Genomic DNA, 24,245 nt, shown 5'->3' with positions numbered 1-24,245 from the left:
TTTGACTTTATTGAGAACAGGAAATAAGGGTCTGGGGAAGGAACAGGATATTATTAACTAATAATTGATAAACATTGATAAATAAACAATTCCCCACTTCTGAACATTCACCAAACCCTAGCCCCCTCCCTGGCTCCTTCTCAAGGCAGATTGTATGCTGAGGTTGAGCATCTGAAGACAGACTGGTGCAGCGCTGTGGTGTTGGCTGGCTTAAACAAAAGTCCCCCGAGTGAGAGAATATCTGCTCCTGACTCCAACCGGGCTCACTTTTCCCTTGTCTGGAATTCTTCTTGGATTTTGGCTGACTCCTGGTAGCCAGGGGCAGGCTGGATCTCTCTCTGGTGGATGCTAGTCACTGCAGTGCTGGGAACTGCCTGGTTCATGCTCTCACACCAGTGCAAGAATTCCCTTTTGGAAGGAGTGGAATTTAGCAGGGATTCTCCTGAGCTGTGTTCTCTCTCTCCCAGCTTCCAAACTAAATCTAAATTCTCTCTTTTGTGTAAAGTCAGGCTATCAGCTTGCTGGGGTCTGTGCAGCACTAGTCTATCACTCGTCCAGCTTGCTTGTCCATATCACACCATAGAGAAGTCTCCCTTATTGTCCTCAGCAGGGTTTTCTAGTTCTTTCTGTCTCTGTCACCCTGACCCCAAGCATGCTGGGAAGTGGTGTCAGGGGCCTCGAACTCCTAGAAGTTCAGTCTGGACCTCCAGGTGTGGGCAAACTCCAAGTGTGAGTTACACTGAGAAGAAATCAAAGGGGAAAATTATACAAGCCTTTAATCATATGGTGATTGAAAAACCTATAACCCTGTTCAGATCAGCATTGCATCTTGATTCTCTGCCTGTGGGAGCAAAAAACGCTGCAGGGCCATTCATTCCAAATAAGCACATTGTCCTGTCAGTACTATATTGTATTAAATTTGTGTGCGTCGTACATTTACATCTATCTCAATCAGAATAATTAGGTTGCTAAAGTTACCTTGCAGTGCAAAAATTGTACTAATCTTTTTTATAAATCATTCTTACCTTGCTCTCCATCTACTGTATCTTGTTTCCTTTCTGATCATTCCTGCTCTTTGAGGTATTTAAATCTGATTAAACCAATTCGGATCTTTGTTACAGCATAGTAACTCCATTTAAATCTTTGAAGACACTATGGTGTTATCCCCGTGTAACTGAAGTCAGAAGCTGACCCCACATGTGTATATCTCTCTATGCCTTCCACATCTACTAAACTTTAGGGTTTTTATTCACTGTCCCATTTGACTCAATCCTCACATGATAATGTATGATCCTACAATCCTTCCTCAGACAAAACTCACACAGCCTGATCCTGACTTGACTTTCCTGCGAATTTGAGGAGCCTATAACGGCAGGATAATGGCCTCTCGTGGTATTTTTTACTCAAGTAAAGACTTCAGGTCTTCTGCAAAAGATTATTCTACCCTTTATTCCAGATTAAATAAACTCTGTGTGTTTAGTCAGTAGTTCATCTCAAGTAACTTCTTGAATTCTGTTTCATATATTTCTGTGTTGCTATCCTTTGATCAAATTAATATGCCTTTTGATCAAATTAATATGCCTATTTTTTCTATTAATTTCCTGGATTAATCTTCCCCCTCAACATGAATAGTAAACCGTGTTGCCACTTTGTTCATTTTCTTGTCTTTGCTGGTTCACATATGTTCAATTTGCTTCTAGACCTGTTGTGTCCATCTGGCTAGGTATCTTTCACGGCGACATCCCTGTACTTTCCCTCCATCATTACATTTTGGAGTTAGTGTAAGAACCTGCAGGGCTGGAAATGAGGACCATGGGGGTTCTGGACTGCTGATGTTGATGCATTACCACTGGATGCTTAGGCTAGGCTCTCATGGGAGGTCTCTGTGAGGCTGGGCTCAGCAGCAAGTACTACCCAGCAGGACCTGAATGGCAGTCCCTCACAGCCCACTGACTGGCCGCCAGTACTTAACCAGGAAGTCATGAAAGAGAGCTGTCTGAGCAACAGTGCAGACTCTCTGCCTGTCTCTGCTTGCGATAGACCCTAGGCTCCAACTTCCCACCCTATTTTGTCCTTGGCTTTGCTCTTTGTTTGCTGTTTGTAACCTGGTGCCCAACCCTGATCTCCTGCTGACCTGCCACTGCCTGACTCTTGGTTTGCCATTTGGCCATGTAGTCTTTTGATGCACCCTACTGGATCTCAGGCCCCGCCTCTTCGGCCTCCTCTGCGGGGTCCTCGTGGCAGTCTCCTTCCAATGTTGGGGTGACCTCGGGGCTTCCCTGCGCATGCAACCCCAGGACACCCAGAAACTCTGGGCAGTCACGCCCCAAGATCACGGGGTAGGCGAGTCACGAGGCCAGGCCGACCACCATGGTTCGAGTGACTCCATCCATGATAAATGGGACTCGGGCACTGGCGTAAGGTCGAACGTCGACATGTATGCATTGCAAGTGGATGGTTCCCAGCCGAGGGTCTTCTGGGAAGCCCAGGCTTTGGCAGACTAGAATCTGCCCACAGCCCGAGTCAACCAGGGCCCGCATCTGGCAGTCCCCAACAACTACGGGCACAGTGACTTCGGCAGCCTGCGGCGGTCAGGCATGGTTTTCTCTGGAGCAAACATGCCCAAAGCTGCAGTCCATCTCAGTGCAGTCCCATTGGAGGTGCCCATGCTTCCCACAGGAGAAACAGGGCCAATTTCGGGTCGTCCTGGATGGACCGAACCTCTCCTCTGGCTCGTAGGGGGACTCCGCGGGGAGAGGCTTGTCTCGGTCTCGGGGCCCGTCGGGGTTTGCCGAAGGGGACCTTCGAGACATCTATACTGGGGCTCCTGACTGCGGTGGAGTCCATGGTTCGACCCGGGTGCTCACCCGTCTTTTAGGGTTGGGGCGCTCGAGCCCTGGAGGGTGGCCCCATGTAAGCGGCCCAGTCGGGGTCTCCGCCACCAGGAAGCCCTCCATGAGGGTGACGGCGGCCGCTACCGTTGGGGGCCGGTGACAGAGAACCCAAGCCCTTCCCCACGATGGGAGGATGAGGAGGAACTGCTCCAAGATGATTTGCTCAGTGAGGTTATCGGGGTTCAGCCTGCCGGGCTGTAGCCACCACTTACACAGGTCTCTCAGCTCCTGAGCAACCAACTGAGAGTGGGTGCCTGCGTTGTAAGTCAGACCCCGGAACCGCTGCCGGAAGGTTTCCGGGCTGACGTCTAAGGCGTCCAAAATTGCCGCCTTCACCTGGGTATAATCCCTGGCCTTCTACACGGATAAACCCTGGTACACAGTTTGGGACGTCCTCGTCAAGTATGGGGCCAGGAGGGTGGCCCACTGGTCCAGCTCCCAGCCGGCAACGTGCGCCACTCTTTCGAAAGTCACCAAAAAGTCTTCGGGGTCATCCAGTGGTCCTATCTTGGTCAGCCTTACAGGCGGGGTGAGTCGGGGAGCCCCGTCCGTGCCCCCTGGCTGGGGCTTTGTGAGGTGGGGCAGTGCCAACGCCAGCTTCTGCAAACATTGTTGCTGGAACTCCTGGTGCTGCACCATCAGGTCCTGGATCAGCTGCTGCTGCTGGGCTCCCAGCTGCTCGACCAGCTGTTGTTGTTGCTCGCGCTGGGTGGTCTGCTGCTGCTGCTGCTGCTGCAGCAACTGGGCCACCTGCTGTCGCTCCTGGCTCTCCGTCAGAAGTGTGAAGAGCTTCATCAAATCCATGGCTTCTATGGGAGATCGCTCTCCCCCAGACACTTTCTCACAGGGGTCAAGGGCTCATGCCCACATTCTGGGCAGAGTCCCCACTTCTGGTACAACGTGTAGGGCAGCTTTGCCACGGTGCGACCCTCAGCAGGGCTGTGGGGTATCCCACCACCTCGCTCTAGTCCGTCTGCAGTCCGGGCTCTGCGGCAGTGTAGGATGACTAGCACGTGGTCAGGGGCTCAGACCTTTAATCGGGGCCGGGGGGGAGGGGCTGAGCCAATAGTTCAGATAGCTGCCCAGGCCCTAGAGCAGAGCGGGACAGCAAACAGTCAGAGACCCGGGCCTTAGGCAGGGGCTGAGTCAGCAGTTCAATAGCAGCTCGGGCCCTAGGTCAGGGCGGGACAGCAAACAGTCAGAAACTCAGGCCCTCAGGCAGGGGCTGAGTCAGTAGTTAGTTAGCAGCCCAGGCCCTAGGGCAGGGCAGGGCAGCAAGCAAATAGTCAGAGACCCAGACCCTTAGGCAGGGGCTGAGTCAGCAGTTCAATAATAGCCCAGGCCCTAGGTCAGGGTGGGGCAGCAGGCAAATAGTCAAGGACTCAGGCCTTTACGCAGGGACTGACTCAATAGTCCAATATCAGGAGGCCCTAGCCTCTCCAGGCCAGGGAAAGGGGGAGTCTGCCACCCAAGGAGTGGGTGGCGGGGGGGACACAGGCCCTCCCACTCCACTGCCTCCCAGCCCGGGACCCTAGCAGCGGCAGAAACTCGCTGCTGTCAGTGGGGATCCTGGCCACAACGCACTGACATAGGCTCTGGCAGTGCTGCAGCCAGACTGGGGTCAGCTGCCCCCGAGCTATTTCCACACTCCACCTCATAGGGTACCTGAGTCGTCATAGCATCTCCGGCGGTCACAAACACCATGGGTTCCTTTGGGTAAGTAGCAGATGGCAGGCTCGGTTCCTCCTCAGGGTAGCTGGCAAGAGGCAGGCTCGGCTCCTCCTCGGGGTAGCTGGAGTGGGGTAGGCTCAACCAGCCCTCCTTGGGGTACTGAGCGAGGGGTAGGCTCGGCCGGCCAGGTGCGACGTCAGGCCGGCCGCAGCCTTCTGCTGTCTCCCCAGAGGGAGCTCGGTCGCAGACGTCTGGCCTCTCCGGCGGCTGGTTCCCAACTGAGCTCCGCCAGGGAGCTTTTATACTTCTGGGTCTGCACCATGACCTCTGAGTGGCGGTCGCAAGACCCAGTGACTCCGCCCATGCTGGTGTTAGGGGAGGTTGGGCTGTGGGGTATCCCACCGCTTCGCTACAGGCCTATCTGAGGCTCTGACTTCCTGATACCAGACTCGTGCTCTGACCACTCTCATCCCAGTTGTGGCAGTTAGAAGTGGAAATAGTTCCAATGAAACCTGAAATAAAAAGGGGAAAAAGAGCTCTTGGTTTCCTAAAACATAGGCCTAGTCCGGTGAAATGTTCACAGATCTGCCAAGCAAATCCAGTGTAAAATTTTTCTTCCAAACCACATTTTTGAATGACAAACTAAGTGAAATTCAGTTATTTTGACTGACTTTTGCTTGAAGGTTATCAAATTATTCAAATACAGAGCTGAAAGTGAAACTGTTGGGGTACAAGCTAACCCTCATGAATTAATATGTGTGTGACCTGTTAAGACAAATTGTGAATATCCCATTTCTAGTCAAAGTCCCTGATCTCACATTATTACTACTATCATCATCATTTTATAGCTCCCAGATGTCTATGAGACACTTTTAGGACAAATTGAAAGAGTCTGTCCATTTTCCTTAGAGCTTACAATCTATTTATAAACACGATGTAATGACTGGGGGTAATGAGGAAGGATAAGGGTTACATGCATAAGATTACATGGTTGCTATGTTTAGGAATGTGTGCTTAACGATTTGAATCTCATGGTGTACAGAATACCATGTGACCACCTATCTGGAAAGTTGTGGACCAATTTTCTTGAAGTAATGTAGCCATATCAATTCACTTTACATTAGCCCAATGTAATTAGAAGTTTACTGTAGAATGGGTTTTAAAAAAGAAAACAAAAACAGAAGTAGTTTAGAGTTCTATAGAACTTTCCATCTGAAGATCTCTGAGCACTTCACAGCATTAATTAAGTCTGACCAACCCCTCTGTGATTGTCTTGTAATTATCTAGTATTACCAGTATTTATCTTCATTATACAGATGGAAAAACTGGAGGTAGTGGAGAGGTACAGTGACTTACCCAAGGGGACACACAAGTCTCACAAAAGGTGAGGGAGGGAAAACTTAGCCCATCTGAGTGCTAATCCTGTGCTTTAGCTATGGTCTGTCCTCCCCCACTTCATTGTGACTGGCTAAAACAGAGACATGAATGTGGATGAAACTACTTACATAATTTCAGACTTCATTCTATGTAGAGAATCTTTTCACAGCAATTAAATGCAGCAGGAATGAGTCCTTGGTGAGCACCGACTAAGGGAATGTGCCCTGGGACACTTTTTCCTTTAGAGACTCAGGAATGCTTTGTGTTCTTTTATGGACTTACTGATGGTATATAGATTTTAGTTATTCATATTGTAAGTAAACAATTTCCATATTAACCCACAAGAAACCTTCTGTGAATGATCTTAATAAATCTCACAGTTCAGTGAGTGCAAAATTCGTCTCTGTAAGGCATCGCTTCACATGAAGTCTTAATTTATTTCAGTTACTCGACTTGCTTGGCCTTAAAACTAGATTACAGAATTCTCCTAGAAAACCTTCAAGTCTGCCAGATACATGAAGATGTATTTAAGCTCCTCATCTCTTTAAATTTCCATTTGAACCTGCTGAAAATCTTTCCTTTGAAGCTCCCTGAGTAATTCTGAAAGATGAAAAAATTCTGTGGTGTTCTAAGGTTATTTTTATCTTCTTTGATAATGCCAGACTTTAATTTTGTTAGTGAAGTTCTGTAGGCACAGAAAGGACTGAGAGTCCTTTCAGAGTCCACTTGTCTTGGATTGATACTCTTTGGGGGTTTACGAGTTTCAATTCCTCCTTTTACAATTTATTTAAAGTATTTCAGGGAGGCAGTGCTGCAAGAGTCAGCGCAGTTGTAGCTTTTCACCTGCTGGACAGAAAAAAAAGATTCCAGCCTCTATCCCGAAAAACAGTACTGTGTCGGTGAAGTCCTGCAGAGAGACCCATTCACGCTGGTTCACGCATCAACCATGAAGGAATCGGGGGTTAGTTGGGTGTATAGGTGCTCATATCCCTTTGAAGGGACAAAAGTACTGCCTCTCGTTTCTCTAGGCTGTAGGGGGCAGAGAGGCTAGGGTCTGCCACAAAGTCTTTGTGGTCTCGGTAAGTGTCTTTATTAAGGCAAGGCAATATGAGAGGGTTTAGAGGGGATGAGGATGTCAACCACTGGGTCAGCAGAATCCCTGCTTACTCTCAAGGAGTTTTATCTACAACCACAGATCAATTATAGTTCAAAAACAAATTAAAACTTGGCACTAGCAAGATGCATGCCATCCGTAGCCCAGTTGTATTACTTTTATTAAAGTTAATGTTTAAAGTCAAATTTACACAAGTTAAGGGGAAGGTACTGTACATCTGAGGTCAGGCTTGGGTTATGAGGGATTACAAGTATTGATTACAAGGTTCACGAGATATATACATAGCACATAACCAACATAGACCCAGATTGGGGTGCAGGAGTTTTTAAAACGTCAGTGGATAAGTGGGCTCAGGTACACCACACATGGAATGTATTTAGAGTCCAAGTCAATAGTGGTGTAGCACATAAGTACATGGGTGGGGTGCGTCCCTTGGTTCGTCAGGGAAGGAAGTGGGTTATTTCCCTGGTTAGCAGTATGGATTACTTGACCTGGTACTGACGGTGTCCTGTGATGTGTTCCATGTAGATGTCTCTGGGACACCTGATGGTGTTAGACACCATGAGCTGTCTCATGAGCTGGGCGTAGCGTTGACCGACTCCGCATGCTCTCAGCACCGGCTCATTGTGGGGGTCCCAAGTACATTCCTTTTCCTCCCCTTTGCTTGTTTTAGTCTCTAATTTAGAGCCTAATCCTGCACAGACTAATGGAATTGCACTGAGGTCAATGGGAGTTCTACATGAGAAGGGCTTGTAAGACTGGGCCCAAAGACTCTCTGTGGCAGGGACCTTGTCATCATACACGTCTGTGAAGCGCCACACACATGAATGATAGTAGATAAATATTTATAATAATTTCCAGCCTCCTCCTTTCTGTTGAAAAAGAAGTAACTCTGTTGACTGCTCTGAAGAAGCTTTTAAACGGGCAAAGTCTTTGGGTCATGTGTTTCCAGGAGCACCTCACACACCAGTCAAATCATCTGTTTCAGCATCAGTATTCCACTCCTTTGTTCCCAAGCCAGTTTAACACAGAGCCTCTACCGCTGGGTCTAATCCTTCCCTTGTCTTTTCGTTGGCTATTTTCCCCTGGTGTTCTCAATACTTTGGTGTACTATGTGGCCAACACTTTGTACAGACACAATTCCCAAGCTCAGGACTTCTTAACTGAGTTTTAAAAAATACTGTAGTAGAGCGGCACCGGGGCTCAACCCTCCTTGCGGGCGGAGGGGAGCCACACCGGCCTACGGGAGAAGTGTCCTGGGAAGGTGGAGAGAGAAAGTGTGATGATCTAGGTTGCAATCCAGAGCAGTGAGGAGTTATCACCCCTTGCCTTGCAACCCCCAGTGCCTCACAGTGCCTTGCTGCTATAGCTTCCAACCTGGAAACTAACAACTGGCTTACAAGCATGCAGATCACACCCTCAGAGTCTCTGCACGAGACAGCCCTGGTTCAGCAGCTCTGACCCAGCAGCCTGTCTATAGACCCACTCTGGCTTCCACCAACCTTGGTTACTACTTGCAGGGTGACTATAATACACTCCCAGTCCCAAATTTTCCCCAAACCATATGCTCTGTAGTGCCAGCCCTTGCCTGTACAGTTCAGAGAAATAAAGGTTTGTTTATTCCTCTAAAGACACAAAAGGACACCACAGTTTATTAATTGAACTGCAGTAAATACACCTTCCCTTAAACACAGCACTGAGTTGGTTTATGGTAAAAATAAAACAAATTTACTAACAACAGGTCATAGGTTAAGTGATGCGAAGTAAAATGACTAAAGTTAGAAAGGGTTACAAGCAGTTAAAAGTTTAAACACTCACCTAAATGTCTAAAACGTAATCTAGCAAAGTATAGTATTTGTTCAACATGTTTTCTCTCACCAATCTTTTTCCTTCCCAGCCATGGCTGACTTTCTCTGTTGGCATATTCCACAAAAGCACAAGGGGTTGGTTTCCCTTGTCTTCCTAGGTGAAAGATCTTTGCCTAGGCAGGTTTCTCAAGTATGTTCAGTTCCAGAGACTTCAAGCCCTCTTGGCTGAAAGGCCTATCTATCACAGCTTCCAAGGGCTCTGTTCTCATGTGTCTGTCTACTGAAAGATGCCAAAGACAGCTTCTATCCTTGCTTATTCTTCCAAAGCTCAATGACTTTGCTTCAAAAGGCAGGATGACCTCAAGCTATTTTTGATTTCCTGTGGTCTTCTCATCCATCTCCTGATTTCTATGTAAATGGATCTTCCATTGTTTCTGGTCACACCTTGCTTAATTTCCCTGGAGACAGGTAGGTAGCTGCCTTCCCACCTCTCTGGGGAAAAGCCTGTTTCTCCCTTTGTTTGATCAAAGACTGGAAAACCTAATATCAATGAGTATCCATAATTCTTCATGTAGGATTAATACATACAAATCACAATTATATTAATCACAAGCCTGGCATAGTTGTTCATAAGAGACCTCACACTTTTATAATACAGTAATATTGTATGCAATCGGTAGATCCAATTGCTTATCATTCAGGATTCAGCCAGGCACCTGTCTTTATAGACCAGTAATCCATTGAAACGTATTCTTCTGAAGGTTATCCTTCAAAGTGAAGTTTATTCAAACTGTGAGAAAGGTGACATGGAGTCTGGTGGTGAAAGAGTTCCCCATGCTGTTTCCCCCACCTCCGTACTCCTGCTGGAATTTGCTAAAATGCAAAATATTCTGTTTCTTCTTCAAGTGCTGTCCCTGTGAATTCTCCACTTTAGGTGTTCATGCACCCCTGCACTCGTAATCAGAGACTTTTGATTAGCAGTGCCCAGTTGGGTCACACATGCGTGGTCCCCATCTCATGCTGCTTCAGGCAGTTAACTGATGCTGTTAAGCCCTGGCTGGGCTGATTTAGTTGGGGATTGGTCCTGCTTTGAGCAAGGGGTTGGACTAGATGACCTCCTGAGGTCCCTCCCAACCCAGATATTCTATGATTCTATGACCAACTCCTACTCAGTTCCTTCTCTACCGCCCTCTGCTATGAGTTGGAGCAATCAGCAGTGCCTCCCTACTTAGCAGTTAATTAGTTTAACAGTTAGTTACTTGGTTTCCTCCTTAGCAGATGTTTAAACTGTTTTTCTTTTTCTTTTATCCCGGTCACCTAGTTTAAAAAAAATTCCTTTTAACCTACCAGCTAGGGAGAAGTTTCAGTAGACCCTCTGCATACACAGCTGCTCTGAGGGTGAAAGCCTCCCCCGCCCAGGAATGCCGAGTTTCTTGGGCTTTAAACACTGTCTTAACTGCAAACTTGAGATACCTGTCACAGATGGCCATGATCAGTGTGTTTGCTGCCTAGGCAAAACACACATAACTCAGAGTGCCAGCACTGCCACAAGCTCACTGCCAGGACAAGAAGAGCTAGAGATTTGCAGTTAAAGCTCCTCCTTATGGAGAAGTCTCTCAGACCTGCATCTGACCCTGGAGCCAGGACCCCTTCCCCGGTCAAATTTTGCTGACTACAGCTTCTGATAGGAGTCCCTCCTCAACCCATGCGTCTGAGCAACTTGCCAAAAATCTTGTCGAAAAGGCAGGCACCTATGTCCCCAAGGCAGGAATCATCCAAGAAGTGCCGTTTCACAAGTGGACACTCAACAGTGGCACCGACTGCACTGTCAGCACCAGTAGCTGACACAGCGGGACCACCTAGCACTGCCAGTACTGCTGGACCCAGGGACTCTAAAAGAGCCAGCTCTGACAGAGGCACTAAGGGGAAATCGAAACCCCAGGCCTCGGCACCGCCAATACCAAAGCCACAACCCACACACAGTGGCGCGGCACCGGGTCAGACAGTGGCCTCTTCAAAGGCACGCTTTGTGCACACAGTGGCACAGCCTTCAGTGCTGGCTTATACACAGCAGCTCCCAGCACAGACAATGATACAGCCGCAGGGGCCAATCAAACAGGCACCCCAGCAGTTTCTCAGACAAAAAGATCTCTTAGTTGACTCTGCCCCTGACTCCCCTATCATCAGCACTGATGCAAACATGTCACGCTCTGCATTGAGTATCCTCGCGTCTCCAATACAATGCATGCCTCTCTATTTGAGTGAGGAGGAGGAGGAGTGCGAGGAAGGACAAGGTAATCTCCCTCCCCAATCTCCTCTCTACCATGAACCTACTAACTCAGGACCTCCTCAAGGGACATATTACACTGATCCCAAGTATTTTCAGTGGTATGGCCAGCCCTGGGGGGGCCCCTATTCCTCCCTCACCCCAGTGGGCATACTGGAACTCATGGGCGACATAACCCCACACAACTGGGAATGCCCGCCACATCCAGACCCAGCACACAGCAGTCACCTGCAACTTCAGAGCTGGACCTTTGATGGTGGTGGGGGAAGAGGAGGAAGAAGCCCCAGTCCTGGAATGGGTACCACCTACCCATTTGCCATCACTATCCACAGATGACACCGTATGCCTCCTCCCCCTAACATATGGGATAATTTCAGACTATTCCAGGATCTATTTAAAAGGATGGCTAACTCCCTGGACATCTCCTTTGAAGAAGTTCAAGTGACACAGCACAAACTAGTGAACATTTTGCGTACATCTGCTTTATCCAAAATCCCTCTGCCCATGAACGATTCGCTGATGGACCCTGTCAAAACCATTGGCAGACCCCTGCAACTACTCCTCCGACCTGCAAGAAGTCTGACAAAAAGTAGCATGTACCAGCCAAAGGCACAGAGTTCCTCTTTTAACATCCAGTGCCCAATTTCCTACTGGTGGACGCAGTCCAGGAACATGGTGGGCAACAACAGCTCAAATCCACACCTCACAACAAAGAGTGGAAAAGACTTGATCTTTTCTGCCACAAGGCTTATTCCTCGGCTACACTACACCTCTGCACAACCAGCTATGAGGCATTACTGGTGAAATATGACTATTAACCACACAAAAATGTCTGAATTGACTGATTTTATTTCTGAGGACAAGAGAGAACAATTCACAGCACTTGTATCAGAGGGACGACTCATCTCCAAATCAGACCTGCAAGCCGCCCTCGATTCTGCGGACACAGCTGCAAGATCAGTGGCAATGGCTGTCATGATGAGAAGGGTCTCATGGCTCCATCTCTCTGGCTTCCATAGAGAGGTGCAATCCATGGTTGAAGACTTGCCATTTGAGGGTCCCAAATACTTTGCTGAGAAGAGAGATGACTCCACTTGCTCAACTATTCATGAGCGACACTCCAATCTTTGGGAATCTATACACCCAAACCCAAGAAAAAACAGAGGAATTATGATGCACCCCAATGCTACCGCCAGACCATGTATTTGCAACAACAGCTATTTGAGTCATAGGGCTGCAAACACAGGCCCCCAAGGAGACGCCAATCTACTTCTTCAGTAGCTGCATTCCAACCATCAACCTCCAGACAACAAATTTGAAGCCTTGGTCAAGGGCAGAAGAACCTCTGGTCTATTTGTGCTGGTGACATCGTCTATCTCCTGACAATTCAGAGATCATCTAGTTTCATTTTATCCAATCTAGAAGACCATCACATCTGAAAAATGAGTGCTAGAAATTGTACAAACTGGTTACTCCCTCCCCATTTTTTCCAATATCCCTACCCACCCACCCTCCTTGTCCCTCTTCAGGGTTCCCTCTCACAAGTCTCTTCTGTGCCAGGAGGTAAGCCACCTCATGCAGCTAGGAGAAGTAGAACCTGTTCCAACACAACACAGAGGGAGAGGATTTTATCCCCACTATTTTCTCATGATGAAAAAGTGTGATGAGTGGAGACCAATACTCTATCTATGATGATGCAACAAGTTTGTCAAAACACAACCATTCAAGATGGTCACACTAGGCACCATAATCCCAGCTCTAGAAAGAGGGGATTTGTTCTTGGCCCTTGACCTACGGGATACGTGTTTTCATGTAACGATACATCCCTCCCATTGCAGATTTCTCTGTTTTACCATTGGACAAGACCACTTCCAATACAAGGTCCTTCCCTTTGGCCTCACTACTGCCCTTCAAGTATTTTAGAAGGTACTGGCCATGGTTGCAGCATACCTGCACAGAAATGCAATTATGATATTCCTGTATTTGGAAGACTGCTTGCTAAAAGCGTCAACACAGCAGGCAGCAATAAAAGCCACCGAACAGATGGTAACCCTCTTCACAAGATTGGGCCTCCACATAAATACCGAAAAGTCCACCCTAACACTAGTGCAAGGGTTGGAGTTCATTGAGGCCCATCTCAATTCTACCAAGGCCATAGCCTCTTTACCAAGGCAACAGTTTCTCACTCTCACCAGCCTCATATTCACAGCACAAAACAGTCCACAAATATCAGCCAGGGCTTGCTATATCTTCTTGGTCACATAGCAGCCACAACATTTGTCATCAGACACGCCAGATTAAACGTGTTGCCTGAAAGGATGGCTCCATATGAATGATGTCCCACACAGACACAGCATAAACAAGAATCTTACGATGCTGGACAAAATAAAGGACTCCCTACTCTGGTGGACAGAACCAGCCAATGTATGCACAGGGCGCCCTTCCTTCAGAAGATGCCGACACTAACCATCACTACGGATTCCTCACTCTTGGGATGGGGGGCACACATGCACCCACATTATATCCAGGGCTGCTGGTCTCCTGCAGAATCCCTTCTACATGTAAATCTATTACAACTACGAGCCATCCGCAACGTCTGCTCCTGCTTCCTACCACTCATCAAAGACAAGACCATTCAGATCCTTATAGACAACATAGCCTGTATGTTTTATATAAACATGCGTGGAAGCCATAAGACTCTGGCAATGGTGCATCAGACACAATAGCCACATCTCCATGTCTCACCTACCTGGATGCCAGAACATCACAGTGAATGCCCTAAGCAGGCATTTTTCTCAGAACCACAAGTGGGAGGTCAACAACAGATTACTTCTACATATATTTCAACAGCGGGGGTTCCCAACAATAGACCTCTTTGCAACTGCACAAAATACCAAATGCCCCCAGTTTTGCTCTAGGGCAGGTCTCATCATACAGTCCTTAGGCAACACATTCCTCCTTGAGTTGAATGCTCCCCTCCTATATGCCTTTCCTCCAATCCCTATCCTGACCTGAGTGATCCACAAGCTCAGGCAGGACAGGGCCATGCTAATCCTAATAACCCTCACATGGTCTCGCCAAACCTGGTATCCTTACTCTTCAGGATGGCTGTGCATCCGTCAATTATACTCCCACTTTGGCCTCATCTGATATCCCAAGACTCAGGGCATATCCTGCATCTGGACCCGCAAAAACTCCATCTCAGAGCATGGGTCCTCCAGGGCTCACAGGATCTGAGATGACCTGCTCGGAAGAGGTACAAAACATGTTATTAAATAGTCATAGAGCAACTATCCGTTGCACGTACATGCTCAAGTGACAATGATTTGAAGCATGGTGCCAACAAAAATAGATGGCATCCATCTCAGTCTCATTACCCTCAATATTAGATTACCTATTAGTGCTTAAATGGTCAGGCCTCTCTATGAGTTCAATAAAAGTTCACCTATCCACCATCACAGCTTTTCACCTCACGATGAATCAACGTTCTATTTTTGCTTACCCACTAACCAAACTCAAAGGACTCAACAATATCTACCCAGAATACCATGGGACCTCAACCTGGTCCTTCAGGTCCTCACCTGTTCTCCATTTGAACCCATGGTGACATGCTCAATACTACATTTTTCCATGAAAGTGGCATTCCTTGTCACAATTACATCAGCCAGACATGTAGGAGAGTAGACCCCCTTTCCACAGCCTTTTTTAAAGATAAAGTATCCCTGAGACTGCACCCTAAGTTTTGCACGTCTCAGTTTTCCACCTTAACCAACCCATTTACCTACCAACATTCAACCCCAAGCCCCACACAGATAGAAAACAGTCCATGCTTCATACTCGCGATGTACAGAGGGCATTGGCCTTTGTGACAGACCTAGGCCAGTTGGGTACAGGAGTCTGGTAGAGGGCAAATATACTGATCACTAGCTGAGTAGTTTTCTGTTCCCTGAGTGAGCAGAGCAGGGGCTGCACTAGAGTAATCAGGAACCTGCTAGAACCAATTCAGGCAGACAAGCTGATTATAACACCTGCAGCCAATCAAGGCAGGCTAATCAGGGCACCTGGGTTTAAAAAGGAGCTCACTCCAGTCAGGGAGGAGGGAGCCAGAGGAGAGGAAGTGCGTGTGAGGAGCTGGGAGCAAGAGGCACAAGGAGCTGAGAGTGAGAGGGTGTGCTGCTGGAGGACTAAGGAGTACAAGCGTTATCAGACACCAGGAGGAAGATCCTGTGGTGAGGATAAAGACGGTGTTTAGAGGAGGCCATGGGGAAATAGCCCAGGGAGTTGTAGTTGTCATGCAGCTGTTACAAGAGGCACTATAGACAGCTGCAATCCACAGGCCCTGGGATGGAACCCAGAGTAGAGGGCGGGCCCGGATTCCCCCCACCTCAGTGATCTTCCCCCCCTGGGTCAACTCCTCCTGATCAGACACAGGAGGAGTTGACCCAGACTGTGGGGAAGATCACTGAGGAGAGCAAATTTGTCAATAAGCGCAGGACCCACCAAGGTAGAGGAGGAACTTTGTCACACCTTTTACATAAGCAGAACAAGGCCATTTTGTAAATCACCCAGACTGTTCGTATCCATCACCAAACATTCCAAAGGGAGTGCCATATCTAAACAAAGACTCTCCAAGTGGAGCTCCGATTGCATAAAACTATGTTATCATCAGTGTGCCCATCAACCTCCCAAGGGGATTCGCACGCATTCCACCAGAGCCCTATCAGCCTCCATGGCTTTCCTGAACAATGTACCCCTCACAGACATTTGTACAGCTGCTACCTGGGCCTCAGCCCATACTTCTACACAGCACTATGCATTGGAGCAACAGGCAACATCTGATACCTCATTCAGACTCTGTACTGTCATCTGTCATGACTTCAACTCCGAAGCCCGCTCCTTCCACCAGAGGGCACTGCTCTGAAGTTACCTAAAGTGGAATACCCACAGAGACCTCACTCAAAGAAGAAGAGAAGGCCACTCACCTTTTGTAGTAACTGAGATCCTTTGAGACATGTGTCCCTGTGGGTGCTCCACTACCCACTCTCCTCCCCTCTACTTTGGACTTTCTTACTCAGCCTCTGCAGTAGAGAAGGAACAAAGTAGGGGTTGGTTGCCCAGAACCAGTTAACTGCCTGAAGCAGCATGAGATGGGGACCACACATGTGTGACCCAACCAGGCACTGCTACCAAAAATCTCCAACTATGAGCACAGGGGCGCACAAACATCTAAAGTGGAGCACCCACAGGGACACACATCTCAAAGAACCTCAGTTACTGCACAAGATGAGCAACCATCTCTTCCTGCAGTCTCCTCCCACTGCTGTCTGGATGGTCCTTTTTATGCTTATATGTAAAAATTTGCCTTCATTGTCTTTTCCTGAAGACCAGGCTGGTTGAAGAATCAAATACACATTCCTTTGTCTAGGGCAGACCTATTTATGAACTCCTCCTGACATGTCTCGCTTAAACACGTTTTAGTCATCACCAGTTTAGATTCCAGTATGTATCCATAACTGTTAATATACACCACAGGCATACATCACTCAGGAATATTAATGATCAGTGAGTTATAGTTTTCCAATGACATATTACATGACACCTTTTTAAATACAGATTATAACTATAGTGAGTTGGGGTGCACTGACTAGCTGAAACTCATTATTTGATACTAGTCAGCTCCTTGCCCTCTGGCACTGGGATAGTCTTAGGGTGACACGACAGGCAGCAAAGCTGCAGGAGGGCAAGCCACTGACTGACCTCAAGGGAACAGGCCAGATCCCTGTTTCCTGGTGTCATAAACAGATAAGAGAAGTTAATAGCACAGTAGTACTTTATATCTCTTTGACTGTAAAGGGTTAACAAGTTCAGTAAGCCTGTTGTCACCTGACCAGAGGACCAATCAGGAGACAGGATACTTTCAAATCTTGCGGGAGGGAAGTTTCTGTGTGTGCTGTTAGTTTTTGGTTGTTGTTCACTCTGGGGGCTCAGAGGGATCAGACGTGCAACCAGGTTTCTCTTCAATCTCCCTGATACAGGTTCTTACAGATCCAGAATAGTGAGTACTAGGTAGCTAAAGCGAGTTAGGCTTATGTTTGTTTTCTTTATTTGCAAATGTGCATTTGGCTGGAAGGAGTAAATTGTGTATTTGGCTGGAAGTAGTTCAAATTTGTATTTTTGCTGAAAGGATTTTAATTTGTACTTGAATACTTAGGCTGGGAGAGTATTCCCAGTGTCTATAGCTGAAAGACCCTGTACTTATTCTATTTTAAATTTACAAAGATAATTTTTACTGTTTTTCCTTCTTTAATTAAAAGCTTTTCTTGTTTTTTTTATTCTGGTGAGACCCCAGGGGACTGGGTCTGGATCTGGATCCACCAGGGAATTGGCAGGGAGAAAGGAGGGAAGAGGGAGAGAGAGGTTAATTTTCTCTCTGTGTCAGGATTACTTTCTCTCTCAGGGAGAATCTGGGAGGGTGAGAGAGAAGGAGGGGGGAAGGTGAATTGTCCTCTCTGTTTTGTGATTCAAGGAGTTTGAATCACACAGTGGTCTTCCAGGGTAATCCAGGGAGGGGAAGTCTGGGAGAGGCAATGGTGAGGGAAAGGGTTTACTTTCCTTGTGTTAAGATCCAGAGAATCTGGGTCTTGGGGGTCCCCGGGCCAGGTTTTGGGGGGACCAGAGTGTACCAGGCACTGGAATTCCTGGTTAGTGGCAGCGCTACGGGTTCTAGACTGGTGACTGAGCTTAGAGGAATTCATGCTGGTACCCCATCTTTTGGACGCTAAGGTCAGAGTGGGGAATTGTACCATGACACCTGGACAGCACATATACCACATATTTTCATTCCCCTTTATATAGAAGAAACCTGGTTAGTCACCTTTTTGTGTTTCCCGTCTCCAGGACATAACATCAAAGAATATACATAGTTTCACCGCCAGAGTTGTTACAAACATTTCCCAGTGACATTAATGACTAGTGTGATATTAGATTTCAAACCATATAATGTTACTTGTCACCTTTTAAATAAATATGATACCAGTGTGTGAGGTGTAGTGAGTATGTCAGGCCTGACAAGAGTTGCCAAAACAGAGTAGTGAATTACAAATGGGCCTCTATGTCACAGAGAGGTTGGTATTATTTGGTTTGTTTGACTTGATTTTCATTTAAACATTTGTAAAATGGCAGGTTTTCTTGCTATTATATCTATATATGGATGGACTGCTCTTTCTCTAACTTCACAGTGTTGTTATATGCAAAAAGTTCTGGATCAGCTATTTTTCTCCTTTACAAGAGTGGTAAGATTAATCTATATTTGCCTTGAGGAAATATCTGGTATCTATGGGAACTCACAGGTCTTAAATTAGCTGCCATAGGTCTCTCCTTGTTCCATGAATATAATGGATTGTGATAATGAGCTTTACAAAGAATGATAGAAAAGATACAAAGTTCAAATAAAGGATGATCTCAGGTTCATAACAAGTTCTATATGCACGCCACATAGCATGAAAACTAAAGCTTTGGACCCAATTCTTCATTGCTTTTCTCTTTGGGTGGTCATTTACTCCATTTTAAAGTGGTGGTAAATTCCTGTTATTAGTTTAAATGCATGGTGAATTCTAATTTTGTATTGTTTTACGTATCTGGAAAGTAGGAGTAAATGAGCATGCATGATGTGTAGGGCTGTAACGTTTCAGGCCCTTTGTAGTTTGTGTTGCTTCTTGAACAAAAGGAGGCTCTTGAATCTATTTCCTTTCCAATTAACTTCTTTATTATTTCAGGTAACATTAAATTTGATCTGTGAAGAGACTCCACTCAGTGAAGTGATCATAATTCAAAATTTAAAAAAAGGATAATTTTATGGTGATATTTTGTAGGGCTTCAAAATACTCCTACAAAAGAGAAATCTTTTTGTTTTATAGATGTGAGTTGGTGTCACTGCTGCCAGCTTCTGACTCAACGGTGACATGTGTATGTTTCTAAGTGGAGGATTTTTTCCAATAACTTCCTGTTCTGAAAAGTGTTTATCGGGAAACACTGAAAATGTGCTGTTAACATTTAAATTGAGCAAATGAGCGAGGTCTGATTTTTGTCTACACATGCTTGATCTTCCTCTCCTCTCCAAACACTACATCACCCTTAACAGTTGTCCCTCTGGACTGTTTTCTTCTAGTAAACGCAGAGTAAATTCAACGCATTACAGCAATATGTCTTGAATAGAGCTGAGTGCAATACTGCATCTGCCTAAGTTGCCAAAGTGCTTCACTGGAGTTGTAATTCAGGTGCTTTATGCCCTCATTCGTCCCTATGGGCAGGTCCCTGGCCAAAATACATCTCCCACGAACAAATGTATTGTAGGTATTTCTAAGGCTGCATTTATGTCACAGAGATCACAGAAGTCATGACTTTCAGAGACCTCCATGACATTTTCTGCTTCAGCCCCTGGGTTTATTGCCTAAGTACTCACCGATTCCAGTCTCATCTGCATGCCCAGTAACTTTCTTCTCAGGCAAAAGTGCCATCTTGAAACCACTGCCACCAGTTCGGTCTTGGGACCAATCTTATTTAACATTTTTATTACTGACCTTGGCACAAAATAGTGAGTGTGTGTTAATAAAATCTGCAGATGACACAAAGTTGGGAGGTATTGTCAATACGGAGGAGGACCGGAATGTCATACAAGAAGATCTGGATGACCTTGTAAACTGGAATAATAGAAAGGGGATGAAATTTAATAGTGCAAACTACAAGGTCATGTAGTAACTAACAAGAAGAATTTTTGCTATAAGCTGGGGACTTGTCAGTCGGAAGTGACAGAGAAGGAGAAAGACTTTGGTGTGTTGGTTGATCACAGGATGACCATGACCCAATGCCGTCCTAGGTGAGATATTTCCAGTAGAGATAGGGAAGTGTTAGTACCGTTATACAAGACCCTGGTGAGACCTCATTTGTAATACTGTGTGCAGTTCTGGTCTTCCATGTTTAAGAAAGATGAATTCAAACTGGAAAGGTGCAGAAAAGGACTAGTAGGATGATCAGAGGAATGGAAAACCTACCTCAGTGTTTCCCAAACTTGGGACGCTGGCTGTGTAGGGAAAGCCCCTGGCACGCCGAGCCGGTTTGTGTACCTGCAGCTCCCATTGGCCTGGAGCAGTGAACTGCAGCCAGTGGGAGCCGCGATCGGCCAGACCTGCGGACGCAGCAGGTGCACAAACTGGCCCGGCCCGCCAAGGGCTTTCCCTATACAAGCGGCATCCCAAGTTTGGAAAACACTGACCTACCTTATGATAGAAGACTCAAGGAGCTTGGCTTGTTTAGCCTAACCAAAAGAAGGCTTGGGGGAGATATGATTGCTCTGTATATGTACATCAGAAGGACAAATACCAGGGCGAGAGAGGAGTTATTGAAGTTAACTATCAATGTGGACACAAGAACAAATGGCTATAAACTGTCCATAAGAAAATTTAGGCTTAAAATTAGGCAAAAGTTTCTAGCCATCTGAGAAGTGAAGTTCTGAAACAGCCTTCCAAGAGGAGAAGTGGGGCAAAAAACTAACTGGCTTGAAGACTGAGCTTGATAAGTTTATGGAGAGAGTGGTATGATGAGACTGCCTACAATAGCGTGTAGCTGATCTGTGACGGCTAGTAGCAAATATCTCCAATCACTGGTGATAGGACACTAGATGGGGAGGGCTCTGAGTTACTAGAGAGAATTCTTTCCCGGGTGTCTGGCTGGTGGGTCTTGACCACATGCTCAGGGTTTAACTGATTACCATATTTGAGTTCAGGAAGGAATATTCCCTCGGCTCAGACTAGCAGAGACTTTGAGGAAGGGGGGATTGGGTTGCTTTCCTCTGCAGCATAGGGTATGGGTCACCTGAAGATTTAAACTAGTATAAATGGTGGATTCTCTGTAATTTGAATTCTTTAAACCATGATTTGAGGACTTCAGTAACTCAGCCAGATGTTAGGGGTTTATTACGGGGGAGGGGTAAGATTCTGTGACCTGCAATGTGCAGGAGGTCAGACTAGATAATCATGATGGTTCCTTCTGACCCTAAAGTCTATAGGTCTAGATGAGAAAATAGGGAGGGACTTTCTCAGTACACCTGAACATATTGTCACCTTACCAGGCTCTAGCAGGGAGGAACTTGCAACCCCACCCTCAGCAGCTCCTAAAATCTCACAGTCACATTAATGAGTCATGCTTGATTTCCTGAGGACTGAGGGAGAAAGAGCTGAGGGAGAAAGAGCTGGAGTGGAGAAGACTACTAAGAGGTTTCTCTTTTAAAACTGACAACAATTTGGAGACTAGGTAAAGCGCCTCTAAACAGTAACTCAGTTTTAAGGCCCAGGGGGCTTGAACTGCACTGTGGATGGGATTGGCTGGATGTTCAGTGTTATGAAGGGCCACAAGGGAACAGGACAATGGTAAAAAGCAAAGACAGAATGTACAAAATTGTCAATGTTAGAAGAAAAAAAGAATGATAGCAGCACGAGTAGCTAGAGAAGTGGTTTATGTGAGTTCCGTAATAAAGATGAACTCCTGAGCCTGGATAAAGTGTCAGAGGAGGTCTGCAGAGGAAAGGACATTACCAAGTTTATAGCTGGTGTTAGACCAGCTAAGAAAACAAGTTAGTTGTGATCCCTGTATAAAGGCCACCAGCCAAGTGTTAGGTCATACCTATCTAGTGAGCATTGGAGTGCTGTTGTATTCAATACAGAAAATAATTTATTTCTTCTAACTGGAGTGTGAATACAATAGGAGGAAATGTGTGCACCAGGAAGCTTGATTCCTATTCCAGTAAAAAAAGTAGCCAAAAGGGAGTAAAAAATGACCACTGGATTAAAAGTTGAAGGCCATGCGTCAACAGTATCTCATGCATTAACACCTGCATGACATACAGTAACGGAAAAGTGTTCAAATTAGTTTAGTTAGGACTAGAGATGACACTAAGAAGTGTAGATCTGGATTAGGGTTAGATTGGAGTTTGGATACAAGTTTGAACCAGGTCTATATCACAGAGTGTGGATGAGATATCCTTGTAAAATACTGGCACAAAATAGCCAAAATCTTGCAAGATCAGCTGTTTTCTTGGGATTTGCCTTCTTTAGCCACATAAAACTAGATTTAAAAATTAGTTTTCTTCTGATATTATTTCTAACACAGAACTCAAACTGCAAAAGTTTAGATTTAAGACTCCAGATCAGGACAGGTCACTAGGTAGGGTGACCAGATGTCCCCAGTTTTATAGGGACAGTCCTAATTTTTGGGTCTTTTTCTTTGATAGCTTCCTATTACCCGCCACTCCTTGTCCCGATTTTTCATGTTTGCTGTCTGGTCACCCTATCAGTAGGTTAGACATAATTAAGGGTATGTTTTAGTCATGGGTATTTTTAATAAGTCGTGGACAGGTTACATGCAGTAAACAAAAATTCGTGGCATGTGATGTCCGTGACTTTTACTATATACCCTTGACTAAAACTTGGGGGGGTAGCTTGTAGGGGAATACTAGGGGCGCAGGTGCTGGTGCTGGGGGCCAGGCACCACGGGTACTGGCGGGGTGGGTTGGCAGGGCTAGGGCAGGTTCCCTACCTGGCTCCTGGGAAGCAACAACCTACAGCTCCTAGCTCCACGAGCTGCATCCCCTCCACCCCAAGCCCCAGTTCTGCAGCTCCCATTGGCCGCCCAACACAGCAACCCTGAGCCCCCCACCACACCCAAATTCCTGCTGCTGGAGGGGCCTGATACTGCCCCAGCAGCAGCCAGTGTGTCTGGCCCAAGGGCTGCCCGAGCTGCTCAGGCAGTTCCCAGGCTAGCTGCACGGTTTACTGCAGAAGTCATGGAGGTCACAGAAAATCACGGAATTAGTGATTTCCATGACAAACATGGAGCCTTAGTCATAAATGACACCCAAGGAGATTTTGTTTGTTGCAGTTTATAACAGTTCCCACAGTGCATATGCAATCATTATAACATATCATTTAATAACTAGAACCCAATAGTCCTAAACCAAAGACCGTACCAAATTCCTGCAACTTCCACTACTGTTGCCCACTTACTACTCCCTCACTGCATGCAAAAGCCTAAGCGAGCAGATGGGACCCAAAAGGTCAACAAATTCAGGCTTTGGCAAACCAAAAGGAACAATCATGAGCCTCTCAAATTCCCTGTGGGCCCTGATGATGGAGGACTTAGCTCAGATGCCTTATCTGATCTTATCTGCTGTGGCATCGCACAAAGAGAAAAGAAATCTCTCATGACTAATCTATCTCCCTGGATGGCTGTATTGCCCCTTTTTCTAACACCAATGTCCCATTTTGACTCAAGTGTTGCCCATCTGCTGAGCAGTAGCAGGTGTCTGAAGTCTTTGCAGATCTTTAGAGGCTTAAACAGTCACTTTACATTTCAGATGGCTAGGCTACCTGCATGATACAAGTAGTGAAATAGTTCGTTCTTTTTCTATCACAGCTGAAATACGTTGAGCTACCCAGTTTTGTTTCTTCATGGGTTAATATTTGATAAGGAAACGAAAGGGGCTAGAGGTATAAAAATATAGTCATATTAGAGTACAATTAAGGAATGGACAACCGATTGCTTTTGTTTCCCATACAATTGACAACTGTCCAACAAACTGTACCTCTATATGGCAAGTCACCATGATAAACATTGTTCTTCTTGCATTCTTTGGCATGTACACAAAAGAGACGTCCCCTCCAGCACCCAGCAGCTCGGCTTTGCCTTTTGTATATACGCATAATTCTCCTTTCAGAGTCTGCAAAAACCTCTAAAATTGCCATTAAAATGCACTGTAAACCTCCCCTCTCTGGGAATAATATGGAGGTATGAAAAGAAGACCATAAAACTGAAGCCAGAATAAATAAACTTCATTCCAAATGAGTGAAGGTTGGCAAGCCTAAGAATTATTAGTTTTTCCTCAGTGAAACAAGAGGAGGATTGAAATCCACAGGAGGGAATTGAATTGGTTCCAGGGACACACTAGCATTGTAATCCCAGTCTAGATTTGTATATAATATACACACAGAGAGAGAATACATGATGGTGTAAAGGTTTTATCATCCTGCGTTTGGGATGGTTGC

The sequence above is a fragment of the Gopherus evgoodei genome, chromosome 2, assembly GCF_007399415.2.
Source record: "Gopherus evgoodei ecotype Sinaloan lineage chromosome 2, rGopEvg1_v1.p, whole genome shotgun sequence".
Taxonomy (NCBI): Eukaryota; Metazoa; Chordata; order Testudines; family Testudinidae; genus Gopherus; species Gopherus evgoodei.
Note: the sequence above shows the minus strand (reverse complement) of the source record.